Raw genomic sequence first — 17,728 nt, forward strand, 5'->3', positions numbered from 1 at the left:
AGACCTGGTTGAGGGAAGGGCAGGATTGGCAGCTAAACGTTCCAGGATTTAGATGTTTCAGGCGGGATAGAGGGGGATGTAAAAGGGGAGGCGGAGTTGCGCTACTTGTTCAGGAGAGTATCACAGCTATACAGCGAGAGGACACCTCAGAGGGCAGTGAGGCTATATGGGTAGAGATCAGGAATAAGAAGGGTGCAGTCACAATGTTGGGGGTATACTACAGGCCTCCCAACAGCCAGCGGGAGATAGAGGAGCAGATAGGTAGACAGATTTTGGAAAAGAGTAAAAACAACAGGGTTGTGGTGATGGGAGACTTCAACTTCCCCAATATTGACTGGGACTCACTTAGTGCCAGGGGCTTAGACGGGGCAGAGTTTGTAAGGAGCATCCAGGAGGGCTTCTTAAAACAATATGTAAACAGTCCAACTAGGGAAGAGGCGGTACTGGACCTGGTATTGGGGAATGAGCCCGGCCAGGTGGTAGATGTTTCAGTAGGGGAGCATTTCGGTAACAGTGACCACAATTCAGTAAGTTTTAAAGTACTGGTGGACAAGGATAAGAGTGGTCCGAGGATGAATGTGCTAAATTGGGGGAAGGCTAATTATAACAATATTAGGCGGGAACTGAAGAACATAGATTGGGGGCGGATGTTTGAGGGCAAATCAACATCTGACATGTGGGAGGCTTTCAAGTGTCAGTTGATAGGAATACAGGACAGGCATGTTCCTGTGAGGAAGAAAGATAAATACGGCAATTTTCGGGAACCTTGGATGACGAATGATATTGTAGGCCTCGTCAAAAAGAAAAAGGAGGCATTTGTCAGGGCTAAAAGGCTGGGAACAGACGAAGCCTGTGTGGCATATAAGGAAAGTAGGAAGGAACTTAAGCAGGGAGTCAGGAGGGCTAGAAGGGGTCATGAAAAGTCATTGGCAAATAGGGTTAAGGAAAATCCCAAGGCTTTTTACACTTACATAAAAAGCAAGAGGGTAGCCAGGGAAAGGGTTGGCCCACTGAAGGATAGGCAAGGGAATCTATGTGTGGAGCCAGAGGAAATGGGCGAGGTACTAAATGAATACTTTGCATCAGTATTCACCAAAGAGAAGGAATTGGTAGATGTTGAGTCTGGAGAAGGGGGTGTAGATAGCCTGGGTCACATTGTGATCCAAAAAGACGAGGTGTTGGGTGTCTTAAAAAATATTAAGGTAGATAAGTCCCCAGGGCCGGATGGGATCTACCCCAGAATACTGAAGGAGGATGGAGAGGAAATTGCTGAGGCCTTGACAGAAATCTTTGGATCCTCGCTGTCTTCAGGGGATGTCCCGGAGGACTGGAGAATAGCCAATGTTGTTCCTCTGTTTAAGAAGGGTGGCAGGGATAATCCCGGGAACTACAGGCCGGTGAGCCTTACTTCAGTGGTAGGGAAATTACTGGAGAGAATTCTTCGAGACAGGATCTACTCCCATTTGGAAGCAAATGGACGTATTAGTGAGCGGCAGCACGGTTTTGTGAAGGGGAGGTCGTGTCTCACTAACTTGATAGAGTTTTTCGAGGAGGTCACTAAGATGATTGATGCAGGTAGGGCAGTAGATGTTGTCTATATGGACTTCAGTAAGGCCTTTGACAAGGTCCCTCATGGTAGACTAGTACAAAAGGTGAAGTCACACGGGATCAGGGGTGAACTGGCAAGGTGGATACAGAACTGGCTAGGCCATAGAAGGCAGAGGGTAGCAATGGAGGGATGCTTTTCTAATTGGAGGGCTGTGACCAGTGGTGTTCCACAGGGATCAGTGCTGGGACCTTTGCTCTTTGTAGTATATATAAATGATTTGGAGGAAAATGTAACTGGTCTGATTAGTAAGTTTGCAGACGACACAAAGGTTGGTGGAATTGCGGATAGCGATGAGGACTGTCAGAGGATACAGCAGGATTTAGATTGTCTGGAGACTTGGGCGGAGAGATGGCAGATGGAGTTTAACCTGGACAAATGTGAGGTAATGCATTTTGGAAGGGCTAATGCAGGTAGGGAATATACAGTGAATGGTAGAACCCTCAAGAGTATTGAAAGTCAAAGAGATCTAGGAGTACAGGTCCACAGATCACTGAAAGGGGCTACACAGGTGGAGAAGGTAGTCAAGAAGGCATACGGCATGCTTGCCTTCATTGGCCGGGGCATTGAGTATAAGAATTGGCAAGTCATGTTGCAGCTGTATAGAACCTTAGTTAGGCCACACTTGGAGTATAGTGTTCAATTCTGGTCGCCACACTACCAGAAGGATGTGGAGGCTTTAGAGAGGGTGCAGAAAAGATTTACCAGAATGTTGCCTGGTATGGAGGGCATAAGCTATGAGGAGCGATTGAATAAACTCGGTTTGTTCTCACTGGAACGAAGGAGGTTGAGGGGCGACCTGATAGAGGTCTACAAAATTATGAGGGGCATAGACAGAGTGGATAGTCAGAGGCTTTTCCCCAGGGTAGAGGGGTCAATTACTAGGGGGCATAGGTTTAAGGTGAGAGGGGCAAAGTTTAGAGTAGATGTACGAGGCAAGTTTTTTACGCAGAGGGTAGTGGGTGCCTGGAACTCACTACCGGAGGAGGTAGTGGAGGCAGGGACGATAGGGACATTTAAGGGGCATCTTGACAAATATATGAATAGGATGGGAATAGAAGGATACGGACCCAGGAAGTGTAGAAGATTGTAGTTTAGTCGGGCAGTATGGTCGGCACGGGCTTGGAGGGCCGAAGGGCCTGTTCCTGTGCTGTACATTTCTTTGTTTTTCTTTGAGTGCCTTGCAGATGCACCCATGGGCGTCCTTGCCATTCCCAGGGATGAAGGGAGGCTGCCGGAGGGAGTTTCTGATGTTTCTGGTACACCGGCAGCTGCGCACGACCCTCTCAATGTCCTCATCGATGCCGAGCCACCAGACATATCTATGGGCAAACATCTTCATCTTGGAGATGCCTGCCTAGGTGGCCAATTGTGAAGGTCCTGCAGCAGGACCTGCAGCGAGCGCCACACAATTCACTGCCATCTTCTGTGCAGAGTTCCATGACCTTCTTGGCAAAAGGCTGGAGAGTTACAGGAAGGGCCCCCTTTCTCTGCCGTGCAACTGCACGAGGCGAAGCTTCGCCATTTCTGGATCTCGCTGCGTCCATGCGTGCACCCAAATAGCTATCATTGGCACTGTATCCATAAAGTTGAGTGTTGCAACCACCTCTTCCGCCACTGGTGGAGAGGGGACACTCAAGGGCAACGGTAGATGCCAGAGGGCGTTGGCACGGACAGTCTTCGTACCCTGGCAGTGATGAAACGATATTCATACACGCAAGCAGAAGCACCCAACGCTGAATTCTGACCAATGTGATGGGTGGGATTCCCTTACCCTCCTCAAATAGGTCGAGCAGCAGCTTGTGGTCTCTCACAATGGAAAAATACCACCCACAAACATATTGGTGGAACTTTCACTCTGCGTCCGCCAGGGTCCTTGAATAAATTCAATGGGGTGTTCTGTGTTATGGTCCCATCTGTGGGCCAGCACCACCCAATGCCGGAAGAATCACATGTCAAGATTTGAGGCCGGGCTGGATCATAACATGCGAGGAGCTGCATAGATGACAGATGCTTTCTTATTTCGGCAAATGCTTCGTCCTGTGAAGCACACCAGAATCACCCGTGGTCCTTCTTCAACTATACGTGGAGCGGAGCTAAGTGGCCAGGTTTGCAACAAGCTTCCCATTGTAGTTAACCAGGCCTGGGAACGACCAGAGCTCAGTGGCGTTCTTTGGAGTCAGGGCCCCTTTTGGGTCCAAACCTTACCTTCGACCAGGATGTAGACCATCCCTGTTCACTCTGTGACTTAAATAGGTGACCGCTCTAGTATGGAACACACTCTTGCTCCTTTTTCACTGGACGCCTCCTTGGAAAAACAGCCAGAGCATTCTCCTGCTCCTTCTCTGTGGTATATGTCGTTCATATAGAAGGCCACCTTCGGCAAGGTCCTGCAAGATATTTTCCATTATCCTCTGGAAAATCGCTGGGGCTGATGAAACCCCAAACGGTAGGTGGGTGTGTTCAAACAAACCCACATGAGTGTAATTGGTTGCACATTTCAGCTCGACTCAGGTCTGGCTCCACCTGTGAATAAGCGTGGCTCATGTCAAGTTTCGTGAAGGAACATCCTCCAGGCAAGTCTTGCATACAAATCCTCCACCCAAGGCATCGGGTACCCGGTCCAGGCATAAAGCTCTGTTCACAGGGAGCTTGAAATCTCCCCAGAGTTGTATGGATTTGTCAGGCTTTATTACCTGCCACATAGGCGCGGCCCATTCCACAAACTGCACCGGACGCATGACCCCCAGATTCTGCAGGCACTAAAGCTCCATGTCGACCTTGGCAAGCAACACGCAAGAGAATAGCCTCACCCGAAAATACCGAGTGAGCACATCAGGATCCACATAGATATGGGCCTGGCCTCCTTTATCCTGCCCAGATCCTCCTGGAACACTTTGGGGTATTTTCCCAGTACGTCGTAGAGATTCCCAGTGCCCATCCAAAGATTCTGTTGCCAATTGAAATAGAGGACTCGCAACCAGTCTTGTCTCAACAAATTGGGCCCAGTCCTGCACCACAACCAAGGGAAGACAGACCGACTGTTGCCCCTGTGTTTCTAGCGTCACAGTGGTCCCCACAATATTTAAAGGCTCACCGGTATAGGTCGCTAATCAAGCATTGGTAACACGCAATGTCAACGGCATGATCCCTGCGCGGAGTCGCCGAAATGTGCTATGGTCCACGATGGAGATGGCAGCTCCAGTGTACAGTTCTATTATTACAGGGTGACCATTGTAATTCAACGTGACCTGGATCAGTGCTACCTTTGGGGACGAGATGCAATTCGGCTACGTTAAACAGTCCTCCTCAACGAGTGGGCCCATGTACAAGGCGCTGGTCGCAGTGATCTCGGCGGCTGTCATGGACGATGTTCTGTGCACCAAAATTGACGGCTCTGGCCATCACTAGTTCTCCACCCTCACATTTGGCAACGTGGCCAGCTTCCCCCTTCATGCTTGGGGGAGGTATCCCACCAGTCAGCGGTAGCTCCTGACCTGGCTGCGGAATAGCCTCTGGGGTTGCCCTTTCAGATCAGGTCTGCTCTGACCGGCAGTGTCCTGTGATGCAGAGGGTGATTGAAACAAAGGACAAGCCAAACTATAGATGCCATAGTCCATGGACCTCTGCTGCTCCTGCACTTCTTTCTCCGCAGGACAGCAAAAGCTTGATGGCCTTTTCAAATCCAAGATGGACTTTGCCAACAGCTTCCTCCAAGTGGCCATGTTGTTTATGCCACACACGAGCCTATTCCTCAACGTTTCAGAGGGGGGACGGCCCAAACTCTCAAATGCCCAGCTGGACGTCTAATATGGGTCAAGAAGTCAGTGACCGATTCACCCAGAGACTGCACTGCTGTATTAAAACAATACCACTGCATAATGACAGAAGGCTTGGGGTCATAGTGTTCAGAAAGCAAAGCAACCAGCTTATTGAAGGATTTGGAGTTGAGTGCAGCCAGGTAAGTCAGACCTTTATGATCCCAAAAGTCTGGGCCCCGCAGGCGGTCAGGAGGATGACTTTCTGGTGGTCTTGCCCCAAAATCTCATTTGCCTGGGGGAAATACCTCATGTGCTCCGCATAATAGTTCCAGTTTTCCAGGCCCGCATCAAAGGCTTCCAACTTCCCGAAAACCGCATTTGCCAGTTATGTTTGACTGTTATTACCTTAGGTTCAGGGATAGCAAATTACCTTGTGGCTAGGCAGTTCCACGAGCGAGTCTGGCGTTTCTTTTTTCCCTCATCAACAAGTTAGTAACTTGAGGAAGCCAGCAGTAAGAGAACAGGGGTTTATTTGACTATATACAATATTCCACTTCAGGCAGCAACTCGCTCCCAGGAAGTCCTTCTGGGAGAACTAGCCACATTAGACCCTGCTTTAGGCCGGCTTATACATTAATTTCCAACAAGCTCCAGCTGGGTGGCCTCTGCCCCTAACTGGGAAGCTCTTATTCCACAAATCCGATGAGGAGAACAACAATGGTTTCCCCGTGGTTCACATGGAGGTTATAATACTAACCATGTGAGACAATGCTTTGCCTTAGATCACTTCTGCTTCTTTTACTAATTACTTTAAATCTGTGCCTTTTGTTCTTGGATCCTTTCACAAGTGGGAACAGTTTATCCCTATCCAGTCTGCCCAGATCCTGCATGATTTTGAATACTTCTATCAAATCTCGACCTTCTTTGCTCTAAGGAAAACTGTCCGAACTTCTCCAATCTATCTTCATAGCTGAAATTTCTCATGCCCAGAACCATTCTCTTGAATCTCCAGAATTCTTTTTTTTTTTTAATTTTAATTACTTTTTCTGAGTTACAAAGCCAGGGCTCAGAGTGTGGACAGGGGCGAACCCCTAATCCAGCTCCTCGCCTGCTCCAAAAACCAATTCAAATTCAAATTGAATTGTCCGCCACAAGGGAGACATACCAGATTGGAGCCAAAAGGCTACTACACTTGATCTTAGCCAAAAGGCCGAGAAGGATCATGAATCTCCAGAAGTTATTTTACATTTTAAAAAAAAAAAAAATATATTTTATTCATAAAATCGATCATAAACATTACAGAACATTTCGAATTGTCTTGACTGTACATTTCCATCAGAGTTACACATTCCCTTGACTTTCTTCCATTCAATTTTGATAACATTACACACATATCGCTCTTTATGTTACAATTCCTTCTTAAACATTTACATTGTCATGTTTCTTTTATACATTGGAGTTTTAATGACCCAGACCGAGGGGGAGTTTACACTGTTACCCGCCCCTCGGTGCACATTTGCTGGTAAGACCTTACACAGTGGTCTTTACCCATTGCGCCTTGGCGGCAGCTGCCCCAAGCTTGAGTGCGTCCCTCAGCACGTAGTCGTGGACCTTGGAATGTGCCAGTCTGCAACACTCGGCCGAGGACAGCTCTTTGCACTGGAAGATCAGCACGTTCCGGGCAGACCAAAGAGCGTCTTTCACCGAGTTGATGACCTTCCAGCAGCAGTTGATGTTTGTCTCGGTGTGTGTCCCTGGAAACAGTCCGTAGAGCACAGAGTCCTGTGTCACAGAGCTGCTCGGGATGCAACAATGACATGAGACTCCGAGTTTGAATATTGTTAAGGCAAATGTGGATAGATTGTTGGTAAACAAGCAGAATTTTACAACTTATTAAGGTCAGATAAGGAATACAGACGACAGTTCTGAAGTTACCGTTTCCGTTCTCTTAACTGTGTCATACACCTTTAAGTTGGTCTCTGAAATGCCTTCTTCACAAGCCTCAAAAAAAGGTCTAATTTCTCCTATTTTTATTTATAGCTCAAACCTTTGACACGAAGAGTCAGCCCCCCAACTTTCCCCTGCACATTGCACGTTACAGGAGATAAACACATTTTATGCAAATTAAAGACAGAGGGAGAAAAAGTAAGTACTGGATATTTCCAAATAAAAATTAAAAGCAATCCAAGATTCAACAACCCAAATTTAAAACTATATTAGTGCCTTCCATTTACTGAGTTGTACAATAAGCAGTGATTTATCTACTACGGAGATGCAACTTGACCTTTTGCACCTGTGGGGTTTAAATGCTATTTGGAGATGAAAATTAAATTAGGTTCAGGGGAAGGCTCTTCCTTAAATGGCTCAGCAAATGTATGTTGTATATTTAAACCTTACCTAAGAACATAAGAACTAGGAGCAGGAGTAGGCCATCTGGCCCCTCCAGCCTGCTCCACCATTCAATGAGATCATGGTTGATCTTTTGTGGACTCAGCTCCACTTTCCGGCCCGAACACCATAACCCTTAATCCCTTTATTCTTCAAAAAACTATCTATCTTTATCTTAAAAACATTTAATGAAGGAGCCTCTACTGCTTCACTGGGCAAGGAATTCCATAGATTTACAACCCTTTAGGTGAAGAAGTTTCTCCTAAACTCAGTCCTAAATCTACTTCCCCTTATTTTGAGGCTATGCCCCCTAGTTCTGCTTTCACCCGCCAGTGGAAACAACCTGCCCGCATCTATCCTGTCTATTCCCTTCATAATCTTATATGTTTCTATAAGATCCCCCCTCATCCTTCTAAATTCCAACGAGTACAGTCCCAGTCTACTCAACCTCTCCTCGTAATCCATCCCCTTCAGCTCTGGGATTAACCTAGTGAATCTCCTCTGCACACCCTCCAGTGCCAGTACGGCCTTTCTCAAGCAAGGAGACCAAAACTGAACACAATACTCCAGGTGTGGCCTCACTAACACCTTATACAATTGCAACAGAACCTCCCTAGTCTTAAACTCCATCTCTCTAGCAATGAAGGACAACATTCCATTTGCCTTCTTAATCACCTGTTGCACCTGTAAACCAACTTTTTGCGACTCATGCACTAGCACACCCAGGTCTCTCTGCACAGCAGCATGTTTTAATATTTTATCATTTAAATAATAATCCCTTTTGCTGTTATTCCTACCAAAATGGATAACCTCACATTTGTCAACATTGTATTCCATCTGCCAGATCCTAGCCCATTCACTTAGCCTATCCAAATCCCTCTGCAGACTTCCAGTATCCTCTGCACTTTTTGCTTTACCACTTATCTTAGTGTCGTCTGCAAACTTGGACACATTGCCCTTGGTCCCCAACTCCAAATCATCTATGTAAATTGTGAACAGTTGTGGGCCCAACACTGATCCCTGAGGGACACCACTAGCTACTGATTGCCAACCAGAGAAACACCCATTAATCCCCACTCTTTCCTTTCTATTAATTAACCATTCCTCTATCCATGCTACTACATTCCCCTTAATGCCATGCATCTTTATCTTATGCAGCAACCTTTTGTGTGGCACCTTGTCAAAGGCTTTCTGGAAATCCATTGGCTCCCCGTTATCTACCGAACTGGTAATGTCCTCAAAAAATTCCACTAAATTAGTTAGGCATGACCTACCCTTTATGAACCCATGCTGCATCTGCCCAATGGGACAATTTCCATCCAGATGCCTCGCTATTTCTTCCTTGATGATAGATTCCAGCATCTTCCCTACTACTGAAGTTAAGCTCACTGGCCTATAATTACCCGCTTTCTGCCTACCTCCTTTTTTAAACAGTGGTGTCACGTTTGCTAATTTCCAATCCGCCGGGACCACCCCAGAGTCTAGTGAATTTTGGTAAATTATCACTAGTGCATTTGCAATTTCCCTAGCCATCTCTTTTAGCACTCTGGGATGCATTCCATCAGGTCCAGGAGACTTGTCTACCTTTAGCCCCATTAGCTTGCCCATCACTACCTCCTTGGTGATAACAATCCTCTCAAGGTCCTCACCTGTCAGAGCCTCATTTCCATCAGTCACTGGCATGTTATTTGTGTCTTCCACTGTGAAGACCGACCCAAAAAACCTGTTCAGTTCCTCAGCCATTTCCTCATCTCCCATTATTAAATTTCCCCTCTCATCCTCTAAAGGACCAATATTTACCTTAGCCACTCTTTTTTGTTTTATGTATTTGTAGAAACTTTTACTATCTGTTTTTATATTCTGAGCAAGTTTACTCTCATAATCTATCTTACTCTTCTTTATAGCTTTTTTAGTAGCTTTCTGTTGCCCCTAAAGATTTCCCAGTCCTCTAGTCTCCCACTGATCTTTGCTACTTTGTATGTTTTTTCCTTCAATTTGATACTCTCCCTTATTTCCTTAGATATCCACGGTCGATTTTCCCTCTTTTTACCATCCTTCCTTTTTGTTGGTATAAACCTTTGCTGAGCACTGTGAAAAATCATTTGGAAGGTTCTCCACTGTTCCACAACTGTTTCACCATAAAGTCTTTGCTCCCAGTCTACCTCAGCTAGTTCTTCTCTCATCCCATTGTAATCTTCTTTGTTTAAGCACAAAACACTAGTGCTTGATTTTACCTTCTCACCCTCCAATTGTAGTTTAAATTCCACCATATTGTGATCGCTCCTTCCGAGAGGATCCCTAACTATGAGATCCTGAATCAATCCGGTCTCATTACACAGGACCAGATCTAGGACTGCTTGTTCCCTTGTAGGTTCCATTACATACTGTTCTAGGAAACTATTGCGGATACATTCTATAAACTGCTCCTCAAGGCTGCCTTGACCGACCTGGTTAAACCAATTGACATGTAGATTAAAATCCCCCATGATAACTACTGTACCATTTCTACATGCATCAGTTATTTCTTTGTTTATTGCCTGCCCCACCATAATGTTACTATTTGGTGGCCTATAGATTACTCCTATCAGTGACTTTTTCGCCTTACTATTCCTGATTTCCACCCAAATGGATTCAACCTTATCCTCCATAGCACCGATGTCATCCCTTACTGTTGCCCGGATGTCATCCTTAAATAACAGAGCTACACCACCTCCCTACCATCCACTCTGTCCTTCCGAAAAGTTTGATACCCTCGGATATTTAACTCCCAGTCGTGACCATTCTTTAACCATGTTTCAGTAATGGCCACTAAATCATAGTCATTCACGATGATTTGCGCCATCAACTCATTTACCTTATTCCGAATACTACGAGCATTCAGGTAAAGTACACTTATGTTGGCTTTTTTACCTCTGTTCTGAATCTTAACACCTCGATCAGTAACCTCTCCCAAGTTATATTTCCTCTTAACCTTTCTCCTAATTTTCCTTGTCGTTGAACCCATATCTTCATGTAACAACCTGCCGCGTCGCTTACCATTAATGTTTTCACTTCCCGTTTTATTTCTTTTAGTATTCCTGGTCCTATTCACTGAGCTCCCCTCAGTCACTGTACCTTGTACTGTCGCCCTTTTTGATTTTTGACAATGGCTTCTCTGCCTTACACTTTTCCCCTTACTGCCTTTTATTTCTGTCCCTGTTTTACTACCTTCCGACTTCTTGCATCGGTTCCCATCCCCCTGCCACATTAGTTTAAACTCTCCCCAACAGTTCTAGCAAACACCCCCCCTAGGACATCGGTTCCAGTCCTGCCCAGGTGCAGACCGTCCGGTTTGTACTGGTCCCACCTCCCCAGAACCGGTTCCAATATCCCAGGAATTTGAATCCCTCCCTCTTGCACCATCTCTTGAGCCACGCATTCATCCTCTCTATCCTGACATTCCTACTCTGACTAGCTCGTGGCACTGGTAGCAATCCTGAGATTACTACCTTTGAGGTCCTACTTTTTAGTTTAACTCCTAGCCCCCTAAATTCAGCTTGTAGGACCTCATCCCGTTTTTTACCTATATCGTTGGTGCCTATGTGCACCACGACAGCTGGCTGTTCACCCTCCCCCCCCCCCTCCCCCCCCAGAATGTCCTGCAGCCGCTCCGAGACATCCTTGACCCTTGCACCAGGGAGGCAACATACCATCCTGGAGTCTCGATTGCGTCCGCAGAACCGCCTGTCTATTCACCTTACAATTGAGTCCCCTATCACTATAGCCCTGCCATTCTTCTTCCTGCCCAGCTGCGCAGCAGAGCCAGCCACGGTGCCATGAAACTGGCTGCTGCTGCCTTCCCCTGGTGAGCCATCTCCCTCAACAGTATCCAAAGCAGTATATCTGTTTTGCAGGGAGATGACCGCAGAGGACACCTGCACTGCCTTCTTGCTCTGTCTTTTGGTCACCCATTTTCTATCTCCCTCAGTACCTTTCACCTGCGGTGTGACCAACTCGCTAAACGTGTTATCCATGACGTCCTCAGCATCGCGGATGCTCCAAAGTGAGTCCATCCGCAGCTCCAGAGCCGTCAAGCGGTCTAACAGGAGCTGCAATTGGACGCACTTCTTGCACGTGAAGGAGCCAGGGACAGTGGACGTGTCCCTGAGCTCCCACATCGTGCACGAGGAGCATGACACAGGTCTGAGATCTCCTGCCATGTCTTAAACCTTCGATTAACTTCCAACAACTACAATTTCATCAAAAAAAAACAAAGAAAAAATAAATAAATATACCAATGAAAAGAAACAGAAAAACAGAAACACTACTTACCAGTCACTTACCAGGGATAAAAAGCACTTCCTCCCCACCCAGCTTCGAATTCCCACCTAGATTCAAATTCCCAAACTCACTCTTAGCTGTGACTGACACTTAACTGCCAACCAGTTAGGAGAGTGGATGGGCAGCCCTTGTTAACCCACACTGCACAATACTAACATAATTTCAACTCCTGAAATTTAAAAGGAGCTGCCTTACTGATTTAATTCAATTCCCACCTAGATTCAAATTCCCAAACTCACTCTTAGCTGTGTCTCACTCCTGGCTCTGTCTTCTCTGGCTCACTGGGAGAACTCACCGGGAGTGAGTTTACAAGTTGCTCTTTTTAAACTGTCCTGAATTGACTCCCCTCCCCAATCTGCTTTTAGATCAAGGTAGATTTAAGTGACTGACACTTAACTGCCAACCAGTTATGAGAGTGGGTGGGGCAGCCCTTGTTAACCCACACTGACATTTAAGGGGCATCTTGACAAATACATGAATAGGATGGGAATAGAGGGATACGGACCCAGGAAGTGTAGAAGATTGTAGTTTAGTCGGGCAGCATGGTCGGTGCGGGCTTGGAGGGCCGAAGGGCCTGTTCCTGTGCTGTACATTTCTTTGTTCTTTGCACAATACTAGCCTAATTTAAATTAATTTAAACTCCTGAAATTTAAAAGGAGCTGCCTTACTGATTTTTACAGATTATGCAGAACCCAGATTTGGTTTCTGATCAAATAATCTCATGCCAGGGAGCAAAACTGACCTCGGGGCTCATAAAATAGGGAGGGAATTCAGCCAGGGTACCCTGTTCCTAATTATTATCCAGTAATCTCTCTTTTGAGCATGTATTTTGTGTGCAGAGGGATGGATTAAGCTTGGTTGTTATTAGCCCCCACTCACCCTCCACTATAAACAAATGGTCTGCTATCAAGACTGACATATAATAATAAATGACTAGTTGCAGGTATCAAGAACCCAGTGTCACTGACACCATACCACGTGAAAGCATTAGCATGTGGAGGGAAGTGAGAAAATTGGTAATGCACCAGAAAATAATAAATGTTTCTGGAAATCATACACGAGGCTGTATCACATTCTGCCAGATTGGTTTTAAATCCACTATTTCCTCCTCCTCCTCCTCTAATTCACATGTTCACCACAACTTCACACTTGACATGGTTTCCCCACATTTTAATTGCTTTCTACTAAGTCCTCGCCATCAGGCCTCTGAAATTGGAAGTATTCACTGCAACAAAAGGACCAATAAATCATCAGGAAAAATGTCTTAATCTCTCAAGAAACCAGAGAGCCAAAAAGTGCACTCACTTAATTATGATAATTAAAAGAGAAAGGTATGCAAGCTGTATGTCCCAGCGATTTGCTGATTATTTTTATTCTTCGACTGATGTAGGCATCCATGGCGAGGCTAGCATTTGCTTCCCATCTCTAATTGCCATTGAACTGAGTGGCTTGCTAAGCCATTAGGGGACAGTATTATAATCCCATACCAGACCCCAACAGTTGCTAGGAGTGATTGCATAAAGAAATTCGGATTTTCAAAACAAAGCTTTATTAGGAATACGATATTAAATTTTTAACTTCACACCTGAAAAGAATCAGCTTGCAATTACCCCTTAAATACTATTCCTCAATTCCCCATGAAGTAAGAAAGAAAATAAACATACAATCCATCTTAAAATCATCCTGGCATAGAGTAATACTTGCTTTACAGAACAGATTTGGCTCCTGTTAGAACCCCTTCAGACTCTGGCTCAACATCTTCAAATAAACTGGTTCACTTGGTGTGTTTTAGCTTCTTACTTGTCCTCAGACAAGACTGCTCTGCTTTAAATCTCATTACTCTTTTTCTAACTATCCTATTGTGTGATATTTGTGGAATCAGTGTCAGATCACACTTGAACTCCTCTCCAAAGCTTTTGCAAAAATGTCTTGGCATTCCTTGGCTCCACTCAGCAATTACACCATCTCCCCAAGCCGAAAAAAACCAAATTAACTCTGTAGGCTCAAAGCACATTAACACCCCAGGGACTTTCCTCAGTCAAACCACAATGCATTAACCCAGACTGAAAACCATATTCCTCTGGTCAATTTCACCTTCTGGCTCCTAAAAGCTCCCAGGCCCTGCAAAACAAAATCCTTTTTTAAAATCATGACCACTGCAGGTAAACACACTATAACCCCAGGCATTTAACCCTTAAATTGCCCCAATATTTAGAAGCCAATATGCCTAAAATCCTCCATTCATCACAACAATTATGAGTGAATTTGGTCTGGAACCACATGTAAGCCAGACAGGGTGTGGACAACACATTTCCTTCTAGACCTTCATAGAATTTACAGTGCAGGAGGCCATTCGGCCCATCGTGTCTGCACTGGCTCTTGGAAAGAGCACCCTACCCAAGCCCACACCTCCATCCTATCCCCATAACCCAGTAACCCATCCAACACTAACGGCAATTTTGGACACACGGCAATTTAGCATGGCCAATCCATCCACCTGCACATCTTTGGACTGTGGGAGGAAACCAGAGCACCTGGAAGGAACCCACACACACACGGGGAGAATGTGCAGACTCCGCACAAACAGTGACTCAAACCGGGAATCGAACCTGGGACCCTGGAGCTGTGAAGCAAATTTGCTAACCACTGTGCTACCATGCTGCCCCCACTGTGCTACCTTGCTGCCTCTTCCTCAAAGAACATTAGTGAACCAGATGGGTTTTTACAACAATCAATGATAATTGCCATGGTCACCATTACTCAAGACTAGCTTTATAATTCCAGATTTACTGATCGAATTTAAATTCCTTCAGCTGCCATGAATGAATGTGAACCCATGTTACCATGAATGAATTTGAAGCCATGTTATCAGAGCATTAGCCTGGTCCTCTGGGTTATTACCACTATGTCACTATTTCAAATATTTTTGATCAAATCAAAAACTATGTTCCTTCAGATGCTCATAATAGTCAGAGTACAGACCGTACTCGACCAGACCATGTTCGCAAAAGCCAAAGCAAATGTCTACTGCTAGATGTGATTCTGCAATGGGGCATCACTTGCTGAATAATCCTGAGTGTACGAACTATCAATTATAGATAATCAGGTAAACTCGCAACATGGCTTATTTATACTTGTTAGATGCAACAGACATCCATATAGTGGGACTGATTATCTGCAGGTAAAAGGAATATGTTCTAGCTTTTGCCTTTTTTAAATTACCCAGCAGCATCCCTGGCAATGCCTCAGTAGAATTGCCGCTCAGCACCTCATCTCCTGTGGTATAAATTGTGATCATTTGAAATTCTTGCATTTGTCCTGATGAGCATATTATGATCCCAGACCATACCCCAACAGGAGCTAGGGTACTGGACCAAAACTCCAATATTTTAGTTTATTTTAAGATTGTGTGGAAAGAATGATTTGCTCCAGGGGTAATTGCATGAAAAATATATGGCTTTGGTATTTCTAAAACAAAAATTATGAGTACAAAATTAAACTTTTAACTTCGCACCCAAAAAGAACAGCTTATAATTACCCCTTAACACAACTGTACAATTTCCCATTGAACACCAAGAAACATACAGCTCTTAATCCATATTAAAATTAGCAGGACATGAGTAATATTTGCTTTATAAAACTGATTTGGCTCTGATTGAGACTCTAGCTGAATATCTGCAAATAGCTGCTTCAACTAGGTTGTTTCAGCCTCTTCCTTGTCTTCAGACAAAAATGCTCTGCTGTAAAATATTATTCTTTTTTGTTTAACTATCCCACTTGGAAAGTATTGTGCACTGAGTCAGGCAGACCAAAACTCGGTTCCTCTCTCTCTCTCTCAAAGCGTCTCCCTCCCTCAAAGCTTCTCCAAACTCTGCCTTTCTGTGCTCCACCCAGCAATGACCTCATCTCCCCAAGCTAAACAAATTATCTCTGCAGGCTGGAAAAGCACATTAATTCCTCACGGACCACCCCAGTCAAACCACAGACCATTAGCCTAGACTGAAAAACATATCCCGTCGTCAATTTCACATGCTATTCCCTAGAAGCAAAGCAAAATGCTTTTTAAAACCATGATCGCTGCAGCCACACAATATATCCCCAGGCTTTTAACTCTTAACGTGTCCCAATGTTTAGAACCCAATATTCCTCCAATCAGCATAAGTGCAAGTCAAAAGATTTGTCAACATTTTTTTCTTTTCAGCGACATTTAAGTGCTGTACTGCTAACGGATTGTTTATATCAACTCTGTCTAAATCTCTTTTAGCCTACATCAGTCCTCTTAACATCAGTCGTCTTTCTGATCAATATGTTACTTCTCCTCAGTCTCATATACTCTGTTCCTCCTAAAGATATTAGAATTCTTTTTATTTATTTTCCACTCCTGTCCAGCTTGAAGCCAAGTTTCCATTAGTGCTATTGAATTAATGTCTTCCAGTGAACATAATTACTTTCTATTCCCCGTTAATTTCAGCATTAGGAGCATTATAACACATGCACTTTATTCTTTTGTTTGTGCTAGAAATGACTCAATTTCTTATTTTTGTTCAAGTTTATTCTTTGCAAATTTATCTTGGGTATCCCACAATACACGACTTAAATAATACACACTGCAGCCACATACAGTGCTCAAAAGCGGTCAGTATCATGAATCTCTCGCTTTCACTCAAAAAATCTAGATGGCAACTTCAGCTGATGGAAACCAGATTAAAATAGCATCACAACCCTTTTGAACTGATGACCCAGGATGGGGAAAGTGGAATCACTGCTTGGAGGACAGGAGGAATTGGAGCTAATCCTGTAAGTTGGCCATGTGAAGAACTGTGATTTATGCCTCCAGTCTTAAGACAATTATGGGGATGGACAATGAGGACCATTTCGGCAGAAATATAAAACATGCATATGTGGATCAACCACAAATTGAACACCCTTCTGATTTTGCCAAAGGTGATTGAGCAGTGTGCACTGGCCATGCTTCACTATTGCCAAAGTTGACTTCAGTCCTGGGGTTCCACATCTATGACATCTTCGTAAAAACTCAAAAAATGAGCTAAATTCACTACAGCCTCCATCTAGACAAGGCTGCTAGCCCCGACGGACTGCTCCTCTCCTTGGTCCAAAGCCCGGAATGGCTTAAAAATTCTGTAAATCGCATTCATAGCCTTTTAACAACTGCTCCACTATTCTGCCAACATTTCTTTGCCATTAAAAAAGCATGTTTAATAGCTGCTGTTATCATTCCAAATGGAGATCTGACAAAACACAGACAAGTACGGTTTTTTGGAAGACTCATCGTATTTGCATTGTTGGATCACTGGCTGCAGCCCTACACTCCTCAAAGCATAATTGGTAACCTTCCCGATAAGAAATTATTTTAAATGTTTCTTTGTGTGTTACTTTTCAACCTCCAGAGAAGTGGCCCTGCGGCTTTGCAGTAATATGGTATCTGAAAGAATGTCAGTTATGCAATTATGGTAAATCCAGTTACTGAGCAGCGAAGCATAGTCAGTGGTCTGAATATACATCACCTCTAACATCAAGTCTATACAGACATTCTCAAAAAGATTAGTAAAGCGTAGGGATTGTTAAAAATGATAAGGAAAGGATTACTGTTAGCTGCTTCATACGGTTCACTTGAACTCAGACAAATGATGAC

The 17,728-nt window shown here is 44.6% G+C and overlaps 1 protein-coding gene and 1 non-coding gene across 5 annotated transcripts in view; both read right to left on the minus strand.

Moving 5' to 3' along the window:
• The window catches only part of ston2 (stonin 2), a 178,004-nt gene that overhangs the window by 102,312 nt on the left and 57,964 nt on the right, over positions 1-17,728 (minus strand). The window lies entirely within an intron of this gene.
• On the minus strand, positions 6,406-6,588 carry LOC140408098 (U2 spliceosomal RNA). Its single transcript, XR_011940024.1, has one exon. It is a non-coding gene; the product is annotated as a U2 spliceosomal RNA (small nuclear RNA).

This window comes from Scyliorhinus torazame, chromosome 2 (genome assembly GCF_047496885.1).
Source record: "Scyliorhinus torazame isolate Kashiwa2021f chromosome 2, sScyTor2.1, whole genome shotgun sequence".
Lineage (NCBI taxonomy): Eukaryota > Metazoa > Chordata > Chondrichthyes > Carcharhiniformes > Scyliorhinidae > Scyliorhinus > Scyliorhinus torazame.